The sequence below is a fragment of the Pezoporus occidentalis genome, unplaced genomic scaffold (assembly GCF_034315485.1).
Source record: "Pezoporus occidentalis ecotype Australia unplaced genomic scaffold, CSIRO_AGI_Poc_V1 ctg4, whole genome shotgun sequence".
Lineage (NCBI taxonomy): Eukaryota > Metazoa > Chordata > Aves > Psittaciformes > Psittacidae > Pezoporus > Pezoporus occidentalis.
In genome coordinates this window covers 28627021-28641495 of record NW_026915724.1, presented here as the reverse complement: position 1 = coordinate 28641495, position 14475 = coordinate 28627021, and positions in this window count along the sequence as shown.

The following is a 14475-nucleotide window of genomic DNA, read 5'->3' as shown; positions in this document are numbered from 1 at the left end:
TAGCATCCATATTGTAAAATATGCATTTATACTTAGATGATGTAAATATATATGTTCTTTAGGAAATGGATGCCTATAACTTTGATCTTTTTTACTGTATCTTGGAATTACAACCTGATGAAGAAGTTATTCCTTAAGATCTTATTCTTTGATATTATTAGAAAGCCTGTTCCATGATATCCTGCCTTCCAGGCACTGCTTCAGGTCCACTAGCTAGCCACATCCTCCCAAACAAATTGCAATGTGTGTAACATATTATTCGCGTCTTTCAAGTCAAGCTTGTGCTATAGGATATAAATGGCTAAGCCAAAAATTTTGGCTGTAGATGTCTATGCCCAAAACCAAATTTCAGAAAGTTTTCTCAGCTGGCATTTAATGCTGGACACAAGTAGTTTCCCAGATGCCAAGTGCTGTTTCTGTAAGCACTTTCAGAGCAACTCTAATCTTAGCAGTGATGCAGTTAAACTGGTTTATGCCTTAGTCTGACTGTGGCTTTCTTCTGAGTTCTCCATGGGATGCAAAACATGACCAACGTGCCATTGATCCACAGCAGGATCAGGCACAGTGGTTGTAGGCACTTAAAGGAAAGGAAGATGGCAATATATTCGTATTGAATGACAGCTTACAGCGTAGTGTAGGAAGGGGTGTAACATGGTCCTTTCCTGGAAAGTTTCAGCTCTGCTACCAAATAAATATACAAAACAGCTTGGACATGTAGGAGGTGGAGGTCATTTAAATTTAATGTATCTGGGGCTATTTGGATATCATGTTTGGTCACTCTGTTGTTCTTGTATCTGAAATGAAGAGGGTATTTGGAGAGGATTTTCCAGTTGCAGGTGAGGTGTAGAAGAGGTTTTGGTACTGTTGATCAGTGTTCTTTGGAACCTGTTTCTGTTCTTTGGGAACATAAAGGGGTTGAACTTGGAGAAAGGTGTGTGCATTTTGGTGGCTGAAAGCAATCTTACTATGAGATATGAGTAGCAATTATCAGTGTGTTAATGAAGGATAAAATATGCATAACTATGGCTGTCTGTGAGTGGTCCAAGGCAGTAAGCTACCATTTGACAAATGACATTATGTGCTTTATCATGACAAATCAGAGAACTAATTTCTTAAAAAGGAATTTCTTGAAAGAGACTGTAAATACCATATGGAAGATATGATATCAAAAATCTATTATTGGGGTGAATGTTAAATTAAAATAAAATGTTTTCTAACATTGAGTAAATCATGCCCCAACAAACATAACATGATATTACATGTGTTCCTAGAAAAAGTCAGAGGGCAAACATTGAGAACACTGCATTGCACAATGTCCCTTTAACACAGGACCATTAAACTTTAGTTATTCAAAAAGGGTCCAGTTTGTTTGTTTGTTTGTTTATTACAATTAGTTATACTGGCTCCAAATTTATACTTTTTTTCTGCATTTATGCTGTTTTTATATGTCTGGGAAATATGAAGCACGGCGGCTTGGAAAAAAATTGTGACTGAAAGGAAGATGGTGAGAATGGGCAAATTTTTAGTCTTTAAAAAGGCATGAGAAGCTGTCACACTTGACATGAACGTCAAGAAACACTGAACCTTTCTTCACAGAGTAGGAATTATATTTTCAGAATGTTACTGGGAGGCAGGATGGCTGGATTTCTTTTCTGTTGTGTCAACAGTTTTTGGAATCAACTACATTTTGTTTGCTTATAGCAGACAGGAAAAGCATGGAACACAATTCAGTATAACCTGTGTCTGTATGTAAATTGCACAATTCATTACTATTATATTGTCTTGTTGAACTCACAAGAATGCAGTCAACTTGGACAGTTATGTGATTACACCTGTGATTTCAGAACAGGTATTCACTGTTGGCAGAAATCAAGAATGGGCATAGAAGGAAAGGTGGACAAGAAAAAAACCAAACAGCAAAATGCAGGAGTTCTGGAGGGTCAGAGCAGAAAAACAAGATAAATGATGAGGTATTGATGTGTGCTTTTGTTGGGAGGTTTAAAAGCCCTTCACATTGCTCTAATGCTACTTCAACTGGCAAAGGTGGAGCAGCTTGCAAAATCCCAGCACTTGTCTGCAATGTGCAGCAGGATTCTGCAGGAATTGCTGCTCTATAGCAGGGTACATGACCTGTAATCATCCTACGGCAGAGCCCTTGACTTGCTCATTGACAATAACAGGTGTCACTGTTGGTTTTGTTTGGCAGCAATTTCAGAGATGGAAGTTTACTGGCAAGTGAGCTCTCTTTTTCTCAACACTGTCAGAGCAACAGACATTTCTGAAAATAAGCTTCATTTGTGTTTCACAGATGAACTGTTAGCAGGAGACTGTGCTATAGAAATAGTTTATTAAAGCACCAAAATGCAGTGTTCAGATTCTCCAAGAAAGCAACCTGTTGATGATCATAGAACATTATCAAATTATATATATATTGACTGGACTTTTGAATCAGGGTATTTGACTCAGCTTCTGCAAGCTTTTGTTTTTCCTTTTCTGAACAGAAGAGACTACTGCTGTTTCTCAAGCCAGGCTGCCAGGCTACACAATTTAAACAAATTGTCTGCCTGGAATTAATTTTCCTTTATCTTCTCCCTAAGAAGCTTAGCAAAAATCTAAGAATTCAAACTTCTTTTTTTTTTTAATTTCTGTAAAATTTTCTATTTTCAGTGATGGAATCGCATGATAAGAAGCACCATATTTATGCTGATGGTTTAAGAATTTAAATCTCTGGATTTTAGGACTTCTCTCTTTTATTTATCCTTTTAAATTTCTAAATCTGTCTATTTTCCTGCAGTATTTTGTTTGTGGGCAACATTTTACTCTTTCTAGAGCACCTTTAACCAATTTCTAGTTCATTGGCTATTCCGCAGGATATAACCCTGCTTTCATATTTTTGCAAGATAAATCAATAAAGGCAATTATAGATCTCAATTATTTCCTGGCTATTTTTGGTAAGGTTTATTTGAAATCATCACTGTGGTCTACTCCTTTGGGGAAAAATAGCAGATCCAGTCCTTTTTTTGCACTTTATATTATTTCTGTAGTCCCCATATCTGAATGGACAAAAACATTATGAATCTTTCTGTGAATAACCGTTCTACTAGTGTGGGTGTATTCCTGTGTAGGTAACGCTGTTTTTCACATCTCTCCATCCTTTATGCAGTGACTATGAAAGTTTTGTAGGAGTTAGATTTGCATGAACTTCCTTTTTCCTTCCCTGTCTACATCCTTTCCTCTTCCCTCCGATTCTTCCTTCCATATTAATGAAGTGATTTGACTAGAATGAGTATATTAGAAACCTTTAGTCTTTGGCTTTTATCTATGACAGATATTTTCTAGCCTTAGAAGTGTGATTCCACCTTAAATGCCATTGCTAAATGCTGATCTGCACTTGCAACCAGAATAGTTTATGAAATGCAATGAAATATTCATGTTGTAATTCACTCCTCCCTGTTGTAGCAGTATTGTTGCAGATTAGAGATTAAGACAGATGACCAGGAGGAGAAGGAAAACAGGAACAGCTATAACCAAAATAAAAGCAACAGGGTTTTATTCCTCAAAAGCAAATTAATCCTTTCACTTCTAGGTGTCAAAATACCTTTAATCTTCATTATTTTTGCCCTACTCTTAGTATTTATAGTTGTGGCTGGGTCTCAAGTCAGCAAGAGAAAACTAATGTGGAAATTGTTGCTTCTGGTTCTGACAAACTTGCCAGAATCACAGGTAGCAGGGGTAGCTATGGAAATACACTGACCATGGGTTCAAATTTAAACAGGGGAAGTTTAGATTGGATATAAGGAAGAAGTTCTTTACTGTGATGGTGATGAAGCACCGGAATGGGTTGCCCAAGGAAGTTGTGAATACTCCATCCCTGGCAGTGTTCAAGGCCAGGTTGGATGGAGTCTTGGGTGACATGGTCTAGTGAAGCGTCCCTGCCCATGGCAGGGGGGTTGGAACTAAATGATCTTAAGGTCCTTTCCAACCCTAACTATTCTATGATTCTATGACTACATGAAAGCCAAATTCTGCAAAAAGTCAGATTGGCTAGAACCTGTGAATTTCTGCTAATGCAGAGCCCTGTCACAGTGCCTGAGGATTTATTTTAGGTTTTGGTTGGCATTTCAGTAATCTTAAAAGAATATATGTTCATTTGAAGAACCGACCTGCTCGTTTTTCTTACAGAGAAAAAGCTACTACAGTAAAGCAGTGATTTTCTTCTATCAATCATTACTTACAAGTAGCATATATCAAAATCATATTACTAATGTCTATCATTTGATTTGATCTTCAAGGAAGGGACATGAGGGAAGCTCTGTAGCATCCTTCCGTGTGTATAATGTCATTGCCTTTTGATGTGAAATATGCCAAAAGCATAGATGCAAGATATTAGACTCAATGACACTACAAAGGAGAATGTGATCAACTGGGTTTGGTTTTCTATCTCTGAACAGCCAGCAAAGAGAAAATAAGAGAATTATCAAAGGAATGAAAAGAGATACTAGTCTAGTAGTAGGTACTATAGGTTCTCATAGGTACTATATGTTCTCATAAAGGTACTATATGTTCTCATAAAGAGTATCTACTAGGTACTATATGTTCTCATAAAGAGTATCTACTATTCGGCTACTTTGACTGCCACATATTGCAATTAACTTTTAAAATAAGAGATTTGAATTCACCCTATGTCGGGCTAAGTCTTACTGGAAGTTAAGCATAAATATTGGAACCTTATAATGAAAAGATGAGATCAAAAACTAGTCTTTGAGGAGATAAAACTTGAGCTTTGTGACTGGATCAGTGGGGAAAGTGACATCACTCGTCAGAGGAAGGATCTGTGAACAGTCAGAAAAAAGATCTAGGTAAGAGCACCTAGCACAGCAAAACACACTTAAACAGTGGATTACAACAGGTTGTGAAAATATACTTAAAATGTTCTCAGTATAAAATCAAGCTCAAGGAAGTTTCCACAATAAATAAAAAACACAGTTTTGCTGAGGAGTATGAGCTATGTATTTCAGCTGTTGTTTTCCTTTCCTCAATAAAAATATTGCTTGCATATGTTTACCTTAACAGAACAATGGTATTTCTGTTCTCTTTTGGTTTTACTTTCCTATTCTCCTATTATCTCCTGTTCTACTCTACTGTGTATCCTTTTCTATATTCTTCTCTCACCCTTTTTGTTTATTACAGTATTTGACTTCCAGCTGCCAAAGCTTTCGCACTCACACTTTTTTTTTAATCGCACTAAAATAATAAGCACCAAAATATTTGTGCTAAAGTAGGCACTGTTTGAATACTATCATTAGATTTCAGGAAATGTGCTCTGAACTAGCTGAGTGGTCCATACTTCTATATTTCAATGAGACTGTTTAATCACTACAACTTCAAAATTTGACAGGACAAGGCCTTGAGCAAGCTGATCCAACTTTGAAGTTAGCCCTACTTTGGGCAGGGGATTGAATATTTAGGTGAACCTCCAACTTAAAATATTATATGAGCCCATTGTTTTGTTGTTCTAGATTGGCTATAAAAGTCAAAAAGATAACAGTTGCATTGGCTGCAATTAAATTGGAAAGGGAAGCTTTGCTCTGTCAGAGTCTGTGGAAAAGGAAACCAATAGATAGAAAAACCTGGAGGAATTGTGTGGCTTTTTTTGCTATATCTAACACATCAGACATTGGCAATCGTGCTTTAGCTTACTCTGTAATCTTATTTTATATTTCTGAAAGTGGAGAATGGCCTTTTACATTCTAACAGATATTTGCTGTATTTTCAATTCATTTAAAGAAGCTGCTTATTCCTTTGTTATTTTAATTTACTGAACTACTAGTAATTTGTCTTTAAAAAAATCATACATAATATAGCAAAGAGAGGGGAAGGGAGAAAGTAGGAATCAGAGCAAAGATCAGCAGCAAAAATAAAACAACAACAGCTCTGTCTTTATATATTACACTGGTATAATTAGCAAAGCTATCCTAGCAAAGAAATTGTTCATGAAGGATTTTTCTGTTCAGAAAAAAAGATGTTGAGATAAATTTTACTTCCAGTAATAAGACCCTAAAGGAATAAATTTATGTTACAATTCTGAAGTTGATTAAAGTTTCATGTGGATGAAGTGGAGACAATAATTCCCCTACAGAAGCTATATGGAACTGGCAGATATTTTAAAGAGCTTATACTAGTGACTACATCTTTAACATATTCTGGATTACTTGTGAAAGTGCACTATGATAAGCTGTTTTGTAATGCTACAGCCTCTGTTGCGGGACTGAGCAAGTCCTAATAAAACAACATAAAGTGATTCAGGACTTGGATTTTTTCAGGTATTTAAATTGCTATAATTTTCCATCTGTTCACCCATTAATAATTTCATAAGAATTTTTAGTAGGAAGCGCATTTTCATAGCTAAAGGATGTGAAAGGTTGAGCGCTGAAGTCACAGCAGAGACATTTTTTTATTCCCAAATAACATTTGGGTTTTTTTTGAAAATAGTTTTAAAACATATAGTGCATATGTGTCGTTTTACTGTAGGTTTTGGGAGCTGCCTGAGTAAATGATCAGGTTGTATTTAGTTCACAGAGAGTCACTTTTAGCAAATAGGTTGAGCAAGATATTTAGATTTGGGCATGGGTCTGTTACTGAGAGAGTTTGTCACCACTGTCTGATGTTACATTAACTCATTCTCCTTTAGATGCATAATTCTTTGGATAAATAAGTAAAATATGATCCTTTCTTTCCTTAGTCACTATAGTAGAGTTTTGCTATGAATAAACCTTGTGTCTGGGTTTCAAAGCAAGGCTACAAACAGCATTCTCTTTTAGATAGAAACTTGCTGATAATTCCTTGGTGCCTGTCCCATCATAGATGTGATGATGAAAAGGTTGCATATATAGAAGAGGGGGACCTGACAGAAAGGGTATGTAAGGGAAGAAGTGCTGATCTGCAATGCTCTGTGCTTTCTTACATGCATGTAGAAGCAGAGGCATGAGGAATATGTGACAAAATAGACTATTGGACAACAACAAACGCAGGCACACATCTCAGAGGAGAGAAAAGTGACAGCTTGAATGAAAGGTATGGAAGGGTTGATCTGGACATTTTGATTCATCCTAGATGTTATTCTACATACTGTTTTTCTCTCGTTTATTGAAAACAGAGAAGATTTAATTCAAATAACCCTGTATTTGACTATAGAGTCCTTTATTTTTAACATGACTATAAAAAGATGCAGTTGCTATTCTTCAGATTTAAGATGACTCATTTTTACTGAGTTGATGCTTGTAACTGTGGATATTATTGGCATATGCTGGAAAAAAGCAGTAGTTTGGATAAATCATTCTTGGTACACAGGTCTCTTTGCCTTATCTGTAGACATACAGCAAACTTAATTTCTCTTGGTCTATCAAAAGCAGTAAGAAATATTTTTGTAAAGACAATGAGCTAATAAAATAGCTGTGAATCCTGCAACTTGTTTTTATACTAGTGAATTGATAGGCAGATAGAACATTGCAGTTTTTAAAATCTTCCCATTCTTTTAAAACATGAAACTGATGATTAGTCATTCAAATAAATTGCAATTAAATGGGAAGATTATGATTATATTATGCTAATGATAGAAATGTGTATTAAATATTTGCAAGTTATTCAAGAGGATGTATTAGGCAATTAGAAAAAAATATTAGTGTTTGTTCACTCTGAAGCTATCAAATGACTTGATTTGCATTAACAATTTTAAAGCTCTCTAGTCTCATTCATAATAAATTGCTGCTAAGTAGGAGATATTCCACCAAATGGATGTATAGGAAAGAAGAAAGGGCAGAATATCAGTATTTTAAGATTAAGTGTAACATAATTACTAAAGCAGTTTTTAGAAGCTGAGGAATTTTGACTATGGTAAGTTATTCCTTAATGGTACAACATCATTTCATAGCTGTCACGCAGCTCTGTATGACCTCCTGTGAGGGTTGCTGGAGGGCAACAGTAAACGTGAACTATTAATGTTTTCCAGTTTGAACTCTATAAGAAATTTTATGTAGAAATGGCTCAGTTGTTTCTTGTGGATGTGTTACAAATAATAAAGTTTGAAAAACAAAACACTTGTACATATATAAAACAGAATTGATGGATTATTTTTAATATCAAAGAAAAATTACCATGAGGTAGTGAAATTCTATATAAAGGTTTTGAAACAAGAAAAAAAGTAGGAAAAAAGATAGTATGTATGGTGAAAACGGTGTTTTATTCTTTTGAGGTAAACAGCAGTAAACAGCAAAGCAAATAATGCCAACATAGATTTGTCTTGAATGTTATTCAAAGTGAGAATATGACAAAGCAAGAATAGTATATGTTTTTTTTTAAATTTCAGAAGGAAAGCACTGGTACTCTTTATATGTTCTGAAATTCCCATAGGCTACATCTAATGTAATTATTTGTCATTCTGCTGAAACTATTTTGAAACTGGTTACCTGTTAGTTATTAATGCTTCACAGATATGAATAGCAAAATATTTGATTTTCTGAGTATAAGATGTAACACACATACAGTGCCAAAATTCCCATCAGGCTTTCTTTAGTCCACAAACTTCAACCTTAATCTAAAATACAGTTCATTACTGGCATACACCCCTTACTTTTGTGTGTGCAAAAGCTCTGATGAATTATGATATCTGGGAGGAAAGTGCTAAGCTGTTGGAATGTGTGTGAAAGGAGTGAGCCTAGATTTGCAAAACCTCCTTTTTAAGTTTAAATGCGATGTGGAATGTGCATATTTTTTCCCTCATTCTAAAACTATACAAAGTGTATTTCAGAACTTGTATTCTTGTTTTACTTCTTTGCTTGTTGTCACTCTTCAGTAATGTTATGATGCATAGAGTTAATGGAAATAAGAGCATATGATCTAGATTAAGGCTTGCAAGAATTGTATAAGGTGAAGTCTGAGGAAGTGAAACGACAATGTTAATTTTTTTTTAAGTTAAGAAATCTGTTAACAAACTGTAACTGAAATATATTTTGGTTTTAGGAATACAGGATGAGATATAAAGTTAATATTGCAATCAAACACAAGGATTTTGTGGTTAGTAGCTTGAAAGCCTTGGATGTGCAGACCAGAAAATAACGTCGTATTGAGTCTGTAGTATCATAGTGCCACAGTTTTCCATAGCAACTTTGTGCAGATTAAATTCTTTACTGTATTGGGTTTGAACTAATCTGAAATTGATATATTTAATGAGCCAAATTAGGCCTGTTTGCTTGGGAACAATAATTAAAATTGTTAACTCATTAATTTATATCTTGGGGTATTTTTGCTCTTCAAACAGAGCTAAGTAGGAAGCACTTTCCATTCATCATATTGAGGGGAAATAAAGTAATTTAAAAGTCTTTATAGGACATGGGAGATACAGACTGAATTCCCTGTACTACCAGAATAAGATCATATGTAAGGACATGATCTGTTACTCTCTCATTAAATTTTGTGTTAAGAAGATATTAGCTTCCTATTGGACTTGTACACTGTACATATTAATCTAAGAAACGTTTTATATTTGGGATTTTTCCGTCTCACGTGGGTCCCCATGATGCTACCCTAACACGTAACATTTTCTTCAAATAACCTAAATATCTATATATTAAAAAAATGTTTAAATATAAGAAAGTAAACAACATACTATAAAATATTCAGGGATAGATATCTCAAATTACTCTCAGTAAACCTAGGTCAGATGTCTGTTTTGCTGATTTTATTTACAAGCTCTATTTTAGACCTGAAATCTTTGTGATATAAGTTGATAAGAACCTAGAAAATCCGGCAGCCAACCCCTAATCCTGCATGTGATTATTTCCAATTAGATATATATTAGGTGAAAGATACAAAAAAAAATTAAATTAGTGAAAGTGGGTGAAATACCAGAATTCAGATCCTAATGTGCAAAACTGACTAACGATACTTGACTCTTGTTAAACATTTAAAGTGAGGTAGTGAGGTGTTCGTTCCTGGAAGACCATGTATTTGCAGCTGGCTTCCCCAAAAAGAGTAATTTATCTGTATCAACAATTCCAGTCTACAAGAACTGCTAATGGAAATGATAAAAGGCTTTGTCAAGGAGCATATTTCAGGCTGGAAAAGTTCATTTTCTCATTTACAGAACAAAGTACATAACTGACAGGAGTGATGTAAACTTCTTTTCTGGATTCTACAATTGATTGTTAGTGTTTTCTCTTACACTGCACACTATACATTAATAGACTGTTGGAAAAAGTAGTTACAATAAAGTTTCATGCAGTATGGAATATCTGAAAAGGACAACAGTCTAATTTTAATCTTGGTATCATCTGTACGAATATATATCTACAACTTCTAAGCAACGCTACAGACAGATGCTGCAAGAGGATTCCTGAGACTTCTCTTGCACTGACAGCTGCGATTCACCTCTGTGACTGCAAAGCAGCTGACATAATGGCAAGAGGAACTGTAAACTGAAGAACCATAGAATCTAGATAGATTGTTTGTGTATCTTTCTGTAGCACTCTTCAGTCATGTACACAACCAGTGTTTATTAGATGTGAGGCTTTATCTTTCATGGTGGGCAGATTTTAGTAACTTCTAAATTCATTCACAGTGTTGATAACCCAGAGCATTTGACTGAAGCTGTAAGATATGGCTGTACTTCAGTTCAGTTGCATTGTATTTTGTGACATAAAAGATTTATTAAGGCCAGTATTATAAATAATGTAATATCTGAAAATGAAATACAGCATGCAGTCACAAGGGTAATGTGACTTGCTTTCGTTGTAAACCTTTTAGTGGCCAAAAAGACCTGCTCAGAATAAGTAAATAAGATATCTATGAGTTAGTCACCCCACAGTGTTGTGGATCATCAGTGAAAGTGGCTGAGTGTCAATGAAATTTGTGTTTCTGAACCCTTTATTATTTCTTGGAAATTTTAATTTGAGACCCATGTCCAAACTTGCTACTGATATTGTCCTTATTATATCTCTCATCTGTGTTTATGAAGTAATCACAAAGCCTTGTAAAGAATTTGAGTATGTAACTGTGAAGATTAATTAGTTCATAGTGTGTGTTGCTCTGAAACGTAAAATGATGCAATAAAAAGCTGTCTGTGTCTTGTTCAGTGTTTAATATCACTGCTTGTCCCAGATAACTGCCTTTTCCCCAGGTAAAGAGCCCATCACCTCTTTCCCCATCTGTTGTTAATGGACTTGTATGAAAAACATAGGTCCTTAAATTGCGATTTCTTCGTTTGTGTGTACTGTTACTTACCTACAACACATTACTTCAGATTTGTCATTCAGAGAAAAGAATACTGAAGCCTTTTGTAGATTGCTAAACAGCCTCAGAGACTGCACACTTATTATTGTGCTTGTTATTGTTATTAAAGCATGGCAGGTTTTTGGTTGAGTGACTTAGAGGCTTTTTAATGCTTGAAGACTTCTAATAGCACATTTGAGAGACTCTTTCTGCAGGATTTGGCTGATTGACATTTCTACAAAGCTCCCATAAAATTATACTGTGGCTTTATGGAATACTTCATGGTTCATACACTGAATCAATATTGTCTGTATCTGACATTAAATATTTTATCATCAAAATTAAGAATACATTTGAGGTTTTAGCTTTTTCTGTCTTTATATGAGAATGTTAATTTAGTAGGGGAAAAATATATATTAAAGGTTAACAGTTTCTCACTGAAGGAAGGTTTAAATTTCTTTTGTTGTTCTCAAATTGGTCTTCTGGGACAGCTATGGATTGTAATTTTAAATTCACTAGGCTGTATTATGTGCATCCTCCTATGTCAATCTACTGAACTGCTTTCTCTTCTGCGGTGCTAAAACAAGACATTCTCCAGGATAAGCTGTTACAGTGTATGCTGCTCTGTGCCATGGGTGAAGGGTGGAAATCTCCATTCCAAGTGTTTGATTACATCTGATTTAGCTGTGGAAGAGAATCTGGCATAATTTCTTTTTTTAGATTGCCTTTTACCTTGGTATATTCAATATGTTGGATTGATTTCAGGTACCAAAAATTAATTTGGCTTAGTACTGCTATCAGCTGTCCAGGAGCTGAAGACAGGGATCACCTGTAGGATTTTGGGTCTGTTTTCCTTGCTATGCCTTTTACCATTGTGCTGCCCTTTGCTTAGCTCATGTTGCCTCTATGTGCAGCACCTCCTGGAAAGCTGGACTGGTGAAGAACAAGCAAAATACCTATCATTCAGTATTGTTTGCGGACCACTAAAAAAAAAGAAGATCACTTTCAAACATGATTTGACTTGATTAATGCTGATGTTATCATGCCAATACTTTAGGGTTTAGCACTTTGAAACAAGGTGCTCTTGTGTATAAATTCAGATTCAGGCAACTGAATAATTTTCTCTACACACTACTTGGGCTAAACTACCATGAACTGAAGCGCATATGAATTGTAAACTTAAAAGAAAGGCCAATTTTGTATTTTGATAAGACATAAAAAACAGTTGTATTTTGGTGCATGGCTATGGAGTCATATTAATGGCATGACCTACAGTAATAACTGTATGACCCAAAATAATAACTGTAGAGCAGTTCTCATGATAGCTTTCATAATGAAATAGCTGCTCTTTTATTACGTTTTGAAAGTTTGATAAGCAAACTTTTTTGCCCATTTGATGCTATCTTATTTCTATTTATATTGATTATCAGTCTTAGAATAAAAGGGTATTTTGCATCATGCAGAACTTGCAGCAGTGTAATTATTTTCTCCACATTGCATCCTTCCCTCTTTCCTATATACTTCTTGCCTAATTGATTGTCCTCTTCTCCCATTTTCCCCTGATCTGAACACTTCATAAGCATTAATCTCTAACAGGTTTGCAGAATTGCCATCACATCACTGTTTAAACTCTGAAATTTTCAGGTTCCTCAGGATCTTTTATGTTTTGTAAATATCAAGCTCCAGTTATGATTCAGTAATTCATAGAATCATAGAAGGTCTTGGGTTGGAAGGAAACTCAAAGACCATATAGTTCCAATCACCCTGCCATAGGCAGGGACACCTTGCTCAAAGCCCCATCCTGCCTGTCCTTGAAGACTACCAGGGATGGGACATCCATAGTTTCTCTGGGCAACCTGTTCCAGTATCTCACCACCCTCATAGTGAAATTGTTTTTCCTAATATCTAATCTAAATCTGTCTGTCAGTTTAAAATTGTTCTTCCTTGTCCTGTCACTACATGCCCATTAAAAAGTCCTTCCCCATGCTGACTACTAGCATACAGCTATAAAAGCAGGTATAGGTGCCAGAATCAGGTGAATTCACACCCTTGTTGCACTAGAGCAGAAAGGAAAAAGTAGCATATTTGTGATCTAATTAGATCAGCTTTGAGCTAAATGCTAGGCCTTTTATATTCAAATCCCCTTGTCCTCTGTGTGCACTATATGACAGATCATTACCCTAACAATGGTATTCTGGAATCCAGTTTGAATCTTGCTATCTATACCACAGTTGCTAATTTTCTACATTAGTCTTTTCCTGTGTTTTTCTGCTGAGAGTCTTTTGAAGTCCATGTAGATTTAAGTATTCTACTCACTCCTCTGATCTCTTATTGTCATTTCCTTGCAGCTAATTAGATATACAAAAAATGCTCAAATTTTCAGCTGGGATTTCAGAAAGGGTTATAATACAAGATAAATCTGAGTGTCATTTTATTAGAACATATTTTAGGTCTAGTGCTGGACTCCCCCAAAAATCTTATTTCTTATTTCCTTTTCTTAGAATGGTGTTATGTTAATTTCTCTTTGTTGTGTTAGGGGAAAAAACCCATACAAAAAGACCACTAAGATTTTGGAGAAATGTCTGCTCTCAGGAAAGCAATGCCCAATTCTGTCATTACATGAAATGAACCACAAGCATATTGCCAGCTGCTACTGGCTCAGTGTATATCGTACAGTATCCTGGGGATATTTCACTGAAAAAAAAAATTTTGTTTTTTTATTTGCTTTTGTAGTCACTGATGGCTGTTTTTGGTTGCAGAGCATAAGCAGCCCATAGCCAGCCTGGGAAAGACTCCTGCTGCATATTTGAGAACCCAAAATGGTGCATGAAAAGGTGAAAACATGTCAGGAAGTGTAGAGATGTCAGGACTGAATGGGAAAAGTTTAACCATCCTATAAACACCTGCATGTTCCTGCAAATTCCAGTCCGAGTTTATAAGTGTATTAGGTGTCTATATGCTTCACATCATCCCTTGTTCACTTGATGAGATTAGCACTTTTCCTGATTGCTAAAGCCAACTTGTTAAAGATCTCTTTGGGAGATCTATGGTTGACCTCAGGGACATTTTAATTGACTGTATGGAAAGACTGAGCAAAGTTCTGCAGGCACAAAACTGTGCTGTTTAGATTTGTTATAAAGGAAGATCTAGGCTTGCCCTAGAAAGCAGTGGGAGATAGCTTGCAGGACACTTTTTATTAGTTTGCTTGAT